Source organism: Cryptomeria japonica, chromosome 5 (assembly GCF_030272615.1).
Source record: "Cryptomeria japonica chromosome 5, Sugi_1.0, whole genome shotgun sequence".
NCBI lineage: Eukaryota > Viridiplantae > Streptophyta > Pinopsida > Cupressales > Cupressaceae > Cryptomeria > Cryptomeria japonica.
The window spans coordinates 189,282,155-189,295,932 of record NC_081409.1 but is presented as its reverse complement, the minus strand read 5'-3'; positions in this window follow the sequence as shown (position 1 = coordinate 189,295,932).

Here is a 13,778-nt window from a genome sequence, read left to right as displayed (position 1 = left end):
TTTTCTATTTCATTTTGGTGAATCCAACTAATCATACACAACCTAATTTTTTCTAGGTTTTTAAGGAATTTTAAATGTACACTATTTTTAATTAATTATTTTCTTAAATCCAATTGTTATATTTTTCTTTCTAAACCATTAATATATATTTATTTTAGAGTTTGATAGTTCTTTCTATAAGTCTATATTTTACTCACTCTATTTGCCATATATCTTCCTTTAAGATTAGCATTTACATATATATTATATAAGATATAATTTAAATTTATATTTGAAACCATTATAAAATAGACCTCTTTTTAATATTTTGCAGTTCCTACTTTTGATATTTTATACTTTAATTCTATTTCCTTGTGAACCCTAGATTTCTAGATTGTACTTTGTTTTAACAATATAGATTTCAATAGCTCCATTGTTTATCCATCCATGCTTACTTTTCCCAAGCCTTTTGATATTGTGAATCTTTTAAGAGCTATTCAAGAATAAATTTGTAAAATTTTAACAATATAGATTTCAATAGCTCCATTGTTTATCCATCCATGCTTGCCTTTCCCAAGCCTTTTGATATTGTGAATCTTGTAAGAGCTACTCAAGAATAAATTTGTAAAATTTTAACAAAATAGATTTCAATAGCTCCATTGTTTATCCATCCATGCTTGCTTTTCCCAAGCCTTTTGATATTGTGAATCTTGTAAGAGCTACTCAAGAATAAATTTGTAAAAATACGTCCTTATGGATAAAAGTAAGACCTTTTTTTGCCGCTATCTCAAGGTATCTATGAAAACAATCTCATTTCCATTGATGCAAAGAACACCAAATTCATACTAGCGTAAAAATTTAAATCCATCATCTTGGATGAGTATTCACGTCTCGCAACATTAAACGCACTACAAACTAATGACAAAAATAGAAAATGCCTCCTATACATAAGCACATAGATCATGGGAAGGATAGTTTAGCTCATGGTCCTGCGCTTTTATACATCAAAATGATCCACTCTATCATTCTACATATCTACTAACCATTGATTGAGAAACTAAGGGCTCTCATTCTAACTTGACCAGATTTTTTTTTTCCATTTCCTATGAAGATAACTAATTAGACGTGCAATCATAGAAATTCCATGACGAATCAAGAAAAGCTACTCATTTTTAATCCCATAAAAATATGAACATTATAAATATTTGTGGGCACTTCCCTATCCATAACAATTTCAATATTTGAGGGATTAGCTAAGATAGTCACTCTACAAATACATGACCCAAGTAATTTACCTTTGATTCGGAGAACTCACACTTCCTAGTACGAAGTGGATCTCACGTTCTTCCATTATCATTCAATAGATTTAAATGTCATTTAAAAATTATACAAGGACAAACTCATTAATATAAGTATAGAACACTTCATTCATGCAGCTTATGAATATTCACAGATCATTCATTTAATTTAATGTAACTATAACGGAATCATATGGTTTAAAATGAGTTTGAAACATGGTATGATGAATATCTACCTTTTGAATATGAAGACAATGATATCTACATAGTTAATATTAAAAGAATACCTTTGTCTCTCTTTATCTAATTCTATGTCTTAATATTTAACAAGAAAAAATTGGTTCTTAAATGTCAGTTTTTTATATTTGACAAGATCTATCCTTTGAGAAAATGATAGATCCACCCAAAGGAGATCCACTGTTGAAATTTCTTCAATTATCTAATGACTCATCTAACAATAAATAAATCCCATTAAGATCATATGTGGTCATTCTATATGCTGTATGTGAGATGGGATTTAATCAAGGAATGTGGGTGTGTAATTTCGTATCCATCTAGGATAGTATACGAGGATAACATTAAAAAAATAATATAATCACTCAATAGGAGGTGATCATTAAGAAATATGCCATTGAATTATCTCTTAGAGAGAACACTCATAATGATAGAAAATATCTACCATCATTTGTGCATACATCACATCAATTACATGACAAAGATATTAATAAGTGGCATAGATCTGTACTCACTAGATATCATAACATGAACATTAAGATATAATATGCACTCTCTACTATGTTTTGGTTTTAATATATTCTCACCTAATGAATAAAAATCTAGTTCAAAGTAGGGACTACATTATAAGATCAAATTGGTAGCACATAGAAATAAATGGTGCTGGTAAAGGTTATAAGATCCAACATGCAACAATATGGAATGAGTCTACTACCACCTTAGTAATAAACTTATAAGGCACTAAGAGAAGGGCATGAATCAGTGCAAGCAAAAACTTAATAAATCTGATAACTACTTTCACCAACTTGAAAACCAATAAGAATGCAAGAAATATAACCACATAAGAAAACATCCAACAAAGCATGCAAACCATAACACAATGATTTTTCACACAGAAACCAAAATGGGAAAAACCATGGTGGGAATTAGCACCCAAAAAATATTTTCACTCTTTTGGAAGGTGTGCGGTTAAAGGCCTAGCTTGGTTAAGAGCTTACAATATGCCTGGTTAATAGTAGACCCTATTAGGAGTCGCCCGATTAAGGGATTTTGCCTTAGCCCTGTTAGGATCTCTACCTTGTTAAGAGTAACCTTGTTAGAGGATTTCAAACTCAAGTTAATGAGTCACCCGATGAAGGGATTTACAATATAAGAACTATTAGAATCTACCTAGTTAAGGGATTTCAAATTGTTGTAACTATTAGGGAACAATAGGGCAAATGGTCTGATTGCAACACTTCCTTGCTTGCTAGTACAGATCCTTTTCAACACACTTCTGCTACACACATGCATACACTTCAAACTCCTTCGGCAGTACCTTCTTATCAAACTACCAACACAAAATCTCTTCTCCAACTAGCTCTAAATACACTTTTCAATTAGGGCAGCTACAAACCCTAATTACATCAACAAGATACAATGAATCTACATTTAGTGCAGCAAAACACTTCACCAAAATACATTACAGATCATTACAACAAATTTCTAGATGATTTCCATCGTTGAGTGCTCATCACACATCAATTTGATAAGCAATCAAACCCTTGTTACATTCTACTAAGCACTTTGTTGTTTCCCAAGAAATTTGATCCTTGTACGCGCTCAAAACATCATCTTATCATTACACATGGATTATGCCACATCATTAGTAAGTTATGATCATGATAAGATCCACCACCAAACCTTAAATCATTATCGATTAAAGATCTGTTACAGGTATTCATTCTTTTTCATAGAGTTCATCATACTCAATTATAAATGTGCTTTCCGGTTCATCAAACTTGATGTGATTTCAATCACAGAGTCATGCCAATGTTATGAACATATATTCTGAACTGCAATGCCTGAATCTTCTCCAATCATCCATACTAGTCTCTTGATCATCGCTCTATTCATGTTTACCAGTGGACATCAACTTACAGTTTTGTTGTCAAACATATTCCACTACCAGTTAGGCAATACCGGTTAGTCTACATGACCTAGATGACTAAACAAACATGGTTGCCATCAATGACAACACAAATAAAGTCATCAAACAACTTATTACAATCATCATCATCAAGCCAACAATCACCATCAACTTTACCGATCATTTTCTCATATCAACTTTACTGGTCATCTTTTCATCTTCATCATCTCCATCAGTTATGGCAACAATCTCCCCCTTTGGCATTGATGTCAACACCAAAAACTCATCATGCAAAACTGGAACTCTAACTGTTATGACTTTTGTACTTGATCTTCTCCCTTTATCAGTTTTTCTCTTTCTGCTCTTCATTATTCTTCTCCTGATTTACTTTTCTTCTCCCCCTATCACTTTTCTTTCCTCATTTACTTTTATTCTCTCCCTATCACTTTTCTTCTCCCCCTTTGACAACAATGCCAAAGGTGCAAAGTGTCAAATTCATCTTTTACTGCTATTGTTATCTTTATCTTTACTGCTCCCACTGAGGAGTAACCCTTTTCTCATCAATCCATAGTGAAATATCTTCAATTGGTCCATTGTATTGATGTCGTAACAACATATTAGTTGACCTTTTGTAGGGGTATAACCCCTAGCTTGCCTCTGAGATACTCAAAGGTTTCTTTAGGCAATGGCTTAGTGAAGATGTCAGTCAACTGCTCCTTGCTTGACACATGATCCATCTTGACTATATTTTCCTGTACTCTTTCTCTCAGATAATGATACTTCAGTTCAATATGCTTTATTATAGAATGCAATACCAAGTTCTTTGAAATCTTTATTGCACTTATATTATCACAATATATGACCATCGATTCTGTCATAGTCTCCTTGACTCCTTCTAATATATGTCTCATCCATATTGTTTGAGTACAATTCATAGATGCATCCACATACTCTGCTTCTGTTGTAGATTGAGAAATGCAACTTTGTTTCTTACTAGTCGAGGATACCCATCTTTATCCTAGAAAGAATGCACCACTAGTTGTGCTCTTTTGGTCATCTATATTACCTACCCAATCAGAATCTATGAACACCTTCAAAGAGAAGTTTCCTTTGTATGGATACCATAATCCATAATCAATAGTTCCTCTAAGATACCTAAAAAATTCTCTTCATTGCCACCATATGAGTCTCTTTAGGACTTTTCTGAAATCTTGCAACTATACCAACTGCACGAGCAATGTCCGATCTTCTATGAACAACATAGTGTAGTTTACCAATCATTGATCTATACTCAGTTTCATCCACTGGATCTGAATCATCTTCCTTGGATAATCTGCAGCCAGTAACCATAGGGGTTCCAACCGGTTTAGAGTCTTCGATTCCAAAGGTTTTTAATACCTCCTTCACGTATTTGGACTAGCTGATAAAAATTCCTCCTTTCATTTGTTGGATCTGCAACCCAATGAAAATTTTGATTTCACCTATCAAAGACATTTTAAATTCCCTCTTCATTTCTTCTGCAAAAGTTAAACTCATGTCATCATCTCTTCCAAACATGATATCATCTACAAACACTTCTACAATCAATAACTTGTCTCCTTCTATCTTCAAGTAAATGTTGATGTCCTCAGTGGTTCTTTGAAATCCAATCTTTATCAAGTGTGAATGGAGTCTCTCATACCATGCCCTTGGAGCTTGCTTTAATCCATATAAAGCTTTATGCAGTTTACACACCATGTCCTTGTCTTTAGTCAATGCAAACCCATCCGGTTGTTCAATGTAAACCTCTTCTTCTAGAATTCCATTCAAAAAAGAAGACTTTACATCCATTTGGTATACCTTGAATCCTTTGAATGTTGCAAATGCAAGTAGCATTCTTAGTCCTTCAAGTCTAGCAACTGGTGCAAAGGCTTCTCCATAATCCTCACCTTCTTCTTGTGCATATCCTTTGCAAACTAGTCTAGTCTTGTTCCTAACCACTTCAACATCTTCGTTCAATTTGTTCCTGAACACCCACTTAGTACCAATCACATTTTTATCAGCTGGTCTGGGGAAAAGTGACCAAGTGTTGCTCTTTTCTATTTGATCAAACTCTTCATTCATAGCCTTTATCCAATCATCATCCTTGAGAGCTTCCCTCACTATCTTAGATTCAATTATTGAAATCAGACAAACACTTTCTGTTATCTTTCTTCTTGTTTGTACTCCAACATTCCTATCTCCAATTATCGTATCTGCAGAGTGATTCAACTTTACATATCTAGGTATAACGGGTTTGGTATAGAAGTCTCTTCTTTTTCTTCTTCTTCATCTTCCTCTAATTGAACAACATCCTCCACACTATTCTGCTCAGCATCATTTTGAACTTCTAGTTCAATGATCACTACCTTATGTTCATCTACTACATCATACTTGTTGGTATCATCATATTTTTCAAAATACTCGTCAACTTTCAAATTAATACTTTCCACAATCTTCTTGGTTCTTTTGTTAAAGCACTTGAATGCTTTGCTCTTAGTTGAGTAGACAAGGAAACTTCATTCATCACTTTTAGGATCAAACTTACCGGTATACTCATCTCTCTTTTTGTAACATTTGTTGCCAAAGACTTTGAAATAACTCATCAGGAGTATGACCATACCATAATTCATAGGGAGTTTTGTCACTACTCTTCTTGACCAATATCTGGTTCATTGTATATACTACAGTGGTAACTACTTCTCTCCAAAATGTTTTAAGTACATCCCCTTGTATCAACATTGTTCTTGCTGCTTCAACTATGGTTTGATTCCTCCTTTTTGCAATTCCAATCTACTAAGGTGTCCTTGGTGTAGATAGTTGTCTCTTGATTCCATTCTCATCACAATATTTCACAAATTCAGCTGATGTGAATTCTCCACCCCAATCAGATCTCAGGTACTTTAGGGTCTTACTAGTTTCTTTCTCCACTAAGGCTTTTAATGCCTTAAACTTGCTAAAAGCATCAGACTTCTTCGCAACTAGGGTTTCCAGTCTGAATGATATTATGTTGGTGTAAATAATTATTCATCATGGATATTATTAAACTTTACTTAAGTTTACTTAGGTACACGCATTTAATAGTAGTTTGGGTATGAGACACTTGGGTGTTTGTGCCACATTGGGATAGTGTGTGTAGGAGGCTTTCCACTTTTTATAGTGTGGATCTTATCTTGTTGTTACACTCCACATTCAGTGGTTGATCCACCTCATGTGGAATATTATATTGTTTCCCCTACCTACCCACACCTATTTCCTGCCTGCCCTTGTTTCCTATTGAGTCACATGTCATGTTTGTGTGCTCACATATCCCTACCCTTGCCTATATAAGAAGGCTCATCTACATTGTTTGTACGGGCAATCAATCAATATCTTGTAATGATCTAGTTGATCATATTTTGCATCTTGATAGAATATAGTTTATTCTTATCATATATTTTGTCTCTCTTATTTGAACTTTCCATTGCCTCTTGATCTTGGCAAAATCTCACATAGTATCAGAGCCATTAGAGTGTCATTGGTTTGCCAATTGAGAGAAAATTCATGCTATTTGGGGTTGTATATTTTGGAGCTTTCTATTGCAAGTTATTATTGAAGCTTGATGGGTCAAATCTGAGGTCACCATTGGATTGAGGAGGTCCAAGAAAGTCATTTTTGCCTTTTCTTTCATCCAAATCGAACTTCAGAGGCCAAATCTAGAGACATTTAAAGTTTGAAGCCGCGGCGGAAATTTTCCAGAAATTATAATTTTGCAGGCAAATTTCAAATAGCGATATTTCACTCATCCAGACTCATTTTTTCGAGCAATTTTTTTGTTTTGTGGTAGAATTTCATGATTTGTACAATAGTTCTAGATATTTTGGATTTTCAAATACAGGTTTTTCGTAAATCGTGAAATTCTTGATTTTTACAACTTTCAAGGCTTCGTTTGGGCTCATATGGACTCCTTTTCAAGTGCCATTTTTTTTGAAAGTGCATATTTTTTCATCTACCTTCATAATATACCATTTATTTGCATTGAGTTTAAGTAGAAATTGTACTTTCAGTATTTAGCCATTTTTGGCATATTTGGTACCATTTTGCTTGGATCTCAGTTTAGATCACTAGTAGTATTTGTTGAAGTCTCTTAGATCTCATTTTGAGAAGTTGTAAATTGAAATTAGAAGTCCACTTTACCTTGTTTTGCAAGTGGCCCATTTTATATGCACTAAATATAAAGTGCCAACATGATCTTTTTATGGGAGGTTAGTTGTTCATTTATATCTCTTGGTGAAATTCCATTCAGAGGCATCTTCATCTGTAGTATTCTATAGGGCTTCTTTGTTGGTGGCATTATTTTCATGTTTCCACATTTGAATATTTTATCATGATGTATGCTCTTTCTTGAACAATGTTGTACTCGCACTATCATAAAGTGCCATACCTCTTTGTATCTTGTCATTATTGACATATTTGATGTAATCTTCTTGTACACATAGATTAGGAATATCTTGTGAGACTTGGTGCATGGCTCCCGTGAGACTTGGATTGTACCAGTATTTTCTCTATTTCTGAGTATCCACATGATGCTCACAGTAGGTTGCCTCCATGCCTGATCTTCTTTTTGTTGCAGTGAGTGATTCATCGTCATCGACTTGGTACCTGATTTTTGTCACACTTTGACATTATTGGTGCAGCATTGGCTCTCCTTCTTCCTTATGGGGAGGTATTTTGGTCAACATCTTGGACCATCCTTGCAAGAGATTCAACATTGAGGGGGGGCTTCATGGTCTCTTCTTCTCTCTTATGGGGGGACACAGTTTTGTTCTTTTCATTCATCATTGAGAGCATTGTGTGCTTTCATCATCTCTCTTTTGGGGGAGGGTTTTTTTCCCATTGGTTTTTTCTCTTTTTCCTCTCTTTATGGGAGATTGCATTTGCATTTGTACATGGGTACCTAACATGGCCTAGTAGCCAGGACCCATCTTGCATTGCTTAGTTGCATTGTAGACTTAAGTGCATTCCCCTAAGTTGCACTTAAGGGGGGGTGTTGGTGTAAATAATTATTCATCATGGATATTATTACACTTTACTTAATTTTACTTAGGTACATGCATTTAATAGTAGTTTGGGTATGAGACACTTGGGTGTTTGTGCCACATTGGGATAGTGTGTGTAGGAGACTTTCCATTTTTTATAGTGTTGATCATATCTTGTTGTTACACTCCACATTTAGTGGGTGATCCACCTCATGTGGAATATTATATTGTTTCTCCTACCTACCCACACCTATTTCCTACCTACCCTTATTTCTTATTGAGTCACATGTCATGTTTGTGTGCTCACATATCCCTAGCCTTGCCTATATAAGCAGGCTCATCTATATTGTTTGTATAGGCAATCAATCAATATCTTGTAATGATCCAGTTGATCATATTTTTCATCTTGATATAATATAGTTTATTCCTATCATATATTTTGTCTCTCTTATTTGTGCTTTCCATTCCCTCTTGATCTTGGCAAAATCTCACATATTCCACTGATTCACTATTTCATAAATCTTCACAATCCACTATCAACTTCGCCAAAGTAGCAATCAAAAGATCTTCTATTTTTTTGTTGCTCTCCATATGTGCTCTCAAAAATGCTAAGTGAAAAATAAGACTATAAAATACCTTTTTATTTGCCTTTTACCAATTGCATTTAATTCTAAACCTAGTGAACATACCCTAATCACCGTTCAACCCTAGAACTTGCTAATAGTTCACATATCACATCCAATTTACCAGTTTGAGATATAAGTGGTTCAAAATAACTTCATAAAATCATATTGCATCAAAATATGCAGATTTGACTTACGAGACACTATTTAGGGGGTCCAAAAATGGATCTGACAATATGCTCCCCCTAAGATTCATCCATAGCTTTGATTTTTGGTGAGGGATTCTCCACACCAAGTGAATAATTGGAGTCCTCTGATGGTTTCTCCTCACTTATCTTCCTCCATATCTTATTTATCTCACTTCTAGTTTCTTCCACATCTGCCTTCTTCTTTCCTTTCCAGTCAATGAATTGATTAATTGGTTGGTTGATTCTAGCTCTACAACACCTTGCAATGTGTCCTAGTTTGTGAGAATGGAAACATGCCATTCCAGATGCTCTCCAGGGTCCATCATTGCCTCTATCAATTCTTCTCCAGCAATTCATAGCCATGTGGCCATAGTTGTGATAGATTGAACATGTTACATTCCATCTATTCGCCATTTCATATGGACTAGACTGGTTCACATAAGTTCTCTACCAAGTAGGGTTCCTTCGGTCATTGTAAGATCTCTACCATTCAACATTAGACCTCTGATCCATGTAAAATCTATGATTGTTCACTCTTGGCCTGCACTCAACAGCTCTATGTTGATACTTGTTGCAATTGAAGCAATATCCATCAACAGTATTGGATCTAATTCTACAAACATTTATAGTATGACCTACCTTATAACTCTTAAAACATACTAATTTTTAGGTTCTATTACCAGTGTTCTTCTTGGTCTTTAGTGTAGATTTGGCTTCATGCATGGTGTCCTCGATACAAGATGGCTCTCCTTGTTCAAAGGTTATTTATCCCAAGCCATGTGTATCTCCTTTATACCTTTGTGTCTAAATCTTCTCATCAAGCATAGCAGTGCTCTTGTTGAATTTAGCTAGTAACTAATTTGTATCAATCAACTCCTTGGTAAGATCCTCATTCTTCTTTGTGAGACTTTCTCTAAGAGACATAGCCATGTCTAGATCAGCTCGTATTTCCTCTTTTTCCTCTTTTTCCTCATGAATATGTGCATGCAAGGTACCAATCTCTCGATTCAACTTAACGATCTCATGCTCCTTATCTCTTATTTTGTCTTTAGCTTCCCTCCTGGCTTCCACCTCTTGGCTCATCCTAATGGTAAGGGCTTCCAACTCTCTCCTTAGTATTGTATTTTCATCATTCACCTTTTCCACCTCATTAGACAAGGCATCAATGGTTGCTTCCTCAGATAATTTGTTTTCACTGAGTTCTAGCAACGGCTCAGCCAGTTCTCTTCTCTTAGCCAATGAAGCTTTGTACTTAACCTTAAGCTCACTAAGGGCTTCTTTAGATTTCGCAAGCCTATTTGAAAGCTCTATGTAACTCATTGAACCTTCCCCCATGTTAGCCTTAGAGATCCTTCCCAAGCGGTTAAGCCTTAAGGGAATTAGGCTCTGATACCAATTGATAAACTTATAAGGCACTAAGAGCAAGGGGTGAATCGGTGCAAAAAAAACTTAATAAATCTAATAACTTCTTTCACCAACTTTAAAATCAATAAGCATGCAAGAAATATAACCACATAAGAAAACATCCAACAAAGCATGCAAACCATAACATAATAATTTTTCACATGGAAACCCAAATGGAAAAAACAACAGTGGGAATTAGCACCCACAACATATTTGTACTCTTTTGGAATGTGCCCACTTAAAGGCCTAGTCTAGTTAAGAGCTTACAATATGCCCAGTTAAGAAAAAACCTTGTTAGGAGTCACCTGATTAAGGGATTTTGCCTCAGCCCTTTTAGGTGCTCTACTCTGTTAAGAGTAACCTTGTTAGAGGATTTCAAACTCAAGTTAAAGAGCCACCCAGTCAAGGGATTTACAATATTACACCTATAAGGATCTACCCGGTTAAGGGATTTCAATTTTTTTTAACTATTAGGGAACAACAGGGCAAAGGATCTAATTGCATCACTTCCTTGCTTGCTAGTAGAGATCCTTTTCAACACAACTCTGCTACACACATGCAGACACTTCAAACTGGTTCGACAATACCTTCTTCTCAAACTACTGACACAAAATCTCTTCTCCAACTAGACCTAAATACACTTTTCCATTAGGGCAGCTACAAACCCTAATTACATCAACAAGATATAATGAAACTACATTTAGTGCAGCAAAACACTTCGCCAAAATATATTACAGATCACTAAAACAAATTTCTAGATGATTTCCGCCATTGAATGATCACCACACATCGATTTGATAAGCAATTAAACCAGGTTGTTACATTCTACTAAGCACTTTGTTGTTTCCCAAAAAAATTGATCCTTGTATGGGCTCAAAATATCATCTTATCATTACATGTGGATTATGACACATCATCACTAAGTTATGGTCATGTAAGATCCACTGCCAAACCAGTTAAAGATTTGCTACTAGTATTCATTCTTCTTGATAGAGTTCATCAAAGTAAATTATAAATGTGCTTTTTAGTTCACCAAACTTGATGTTATTTCAATCATAGACTCATTCAAATGTTATGAACATATATTCTGAACTGCAACACCTAAATCTTCTCCAATCATTCATATCAATCTCTTGATCATCGCTTTGTTTCTATTTACCGATTGACAACAACTTAGCAATTTTGTTGTCTAATAGATTCCATTACTGGTTAGTCTAGATGACCTAGATGACTAAACAAACATGGTTGTACTAAATGACAACACAAACAAAGTCATCAAACAACTTATTACAATCATCATCATCAAGCCAACAATCTCCATCAGCTTTAATGGTCATCTTCTGATATCAACTTTACCGGTCATCTTCTCATCTTCATCATCTCCATTAGTGATGCCAACACTTAGATGGTGTGACTAAATAAAATCACCATTTATTAGTCTACCTTATTACCATCAAATATGTGCAAGTGAGTATAGTACTACTTTTTCACTTGTAATGAAGTAAACCTACCATTTATCATTCTACCTTAGAACCACCAATCTATAATGTTCAACCAGAAATGGGCAAATAAAAGAGTCTAAAGCTCCAAAAAAAGAAAATTATATGTATACTCTACAAAACACACATATTTTGACAATAATTGTACTCTAATGATCTACCAATAGAAAATTATGGTGGGTGTACATGAGATATTTTTAAAACAAAAAAAAATGACAAGTTTAGGTCAAATTATGGTGGTCATACATGTAGAGCTTTTAAAACAACAAATATGACCAATAGAAAATTAATAAGAAAAAAACTATTAAAAATTATCCTCATTAATCTTCAATGTGCTACAAATATTTTCCCAAAAGGGTTTGAAAAAATAAATTCTTTGTGTCAAAAAGTGGTAGTTGTACATGTGCATGGTATGGTCCTGAAACATGTATTTTTTAATAGTGTTTTTTAACAAATCTCTTTTGAAAGTTAATTTTTATTATCTAGGTATTAAAATAAATTACATATTTGGAAACTAGACTCCTAGTGCTACATTTCATATTACTAACTTTTATAGTGATTCAATCTCTAAGTGCTTCATATTTTTAGGTCAGATATGGAAACTTTTGAAAATTAGGAAAAACACTTCCACTTTTGTCCAAAATATGGACTAAACTTCTTTCACACACTCACCAACCTTTCAAAACCTCCTTTTATAATCTCACATCTTGACCTATGAAACTTGTGCCTATAGCCTTTACTGCATATCTGACTCACCCTCAAACTATTATGTCTCATACCTTGAACATAATCAATATCATCTGTCTTATTCTTACCATAAATGGATATGGTTCCTTAACTATAGATAGGTGCAGCCTTCTCTCCAACAAACTTTTATCCATCAACACACTTTTCAAAATCTATGAACTTTCTTTTATCACCTATCATATGATTTGAGCATCTAAAATCAATTATCCAAGCTTTAGGTTCCAATTTTACATGTAGTGCAATCTTTGTAGCTATTGATCTTTCACTATTCTTCTCGTCATGCAAAGTACTGGATATTTCATTATCCTTTTCTTCTATGTTAAAAAATAATGATTCATCATTTGAGTCATAACAATCTTCATCTTCAAAGGAATAGGTTTCCATTGAACAAAAGCTCCTTGTAGGCTTGTCTTTGTCATCGATTCTTTTATCAATCCTATAATTATCGTTTTTCTTCTTATCATCATCCGATCTCTTATAGTTATCTTCCCTATAATTGTAAATATAGCAGCATAATCATCAATCCTTCCACAATTCAAAAATTTCAAGGGCAACTTACCTTTGTATTTTCTAGATCCTTTCTTTAGTCTTATCACAAAATTCTCTTTAATATCATCTAGGTCATTCCTTGTTTTAGGTACATCTTCAATATTCTTAGTTGCTTTGTATGCAGCTTCCTTATTGATATTGTGGAGATCATCAAACTCTGATATCTCAAAGGCAAAGAGAAATCCATAAAGTTGGTAGAAGGTATATGTATCCATGTTGTGACTTTCTTAAATAGAATGCAAGTTAAGTTTATAAGATCTAAGCAATGTCCTCATAAATTTTCTCACAACTTCATTTAATTTCAATTCTCCA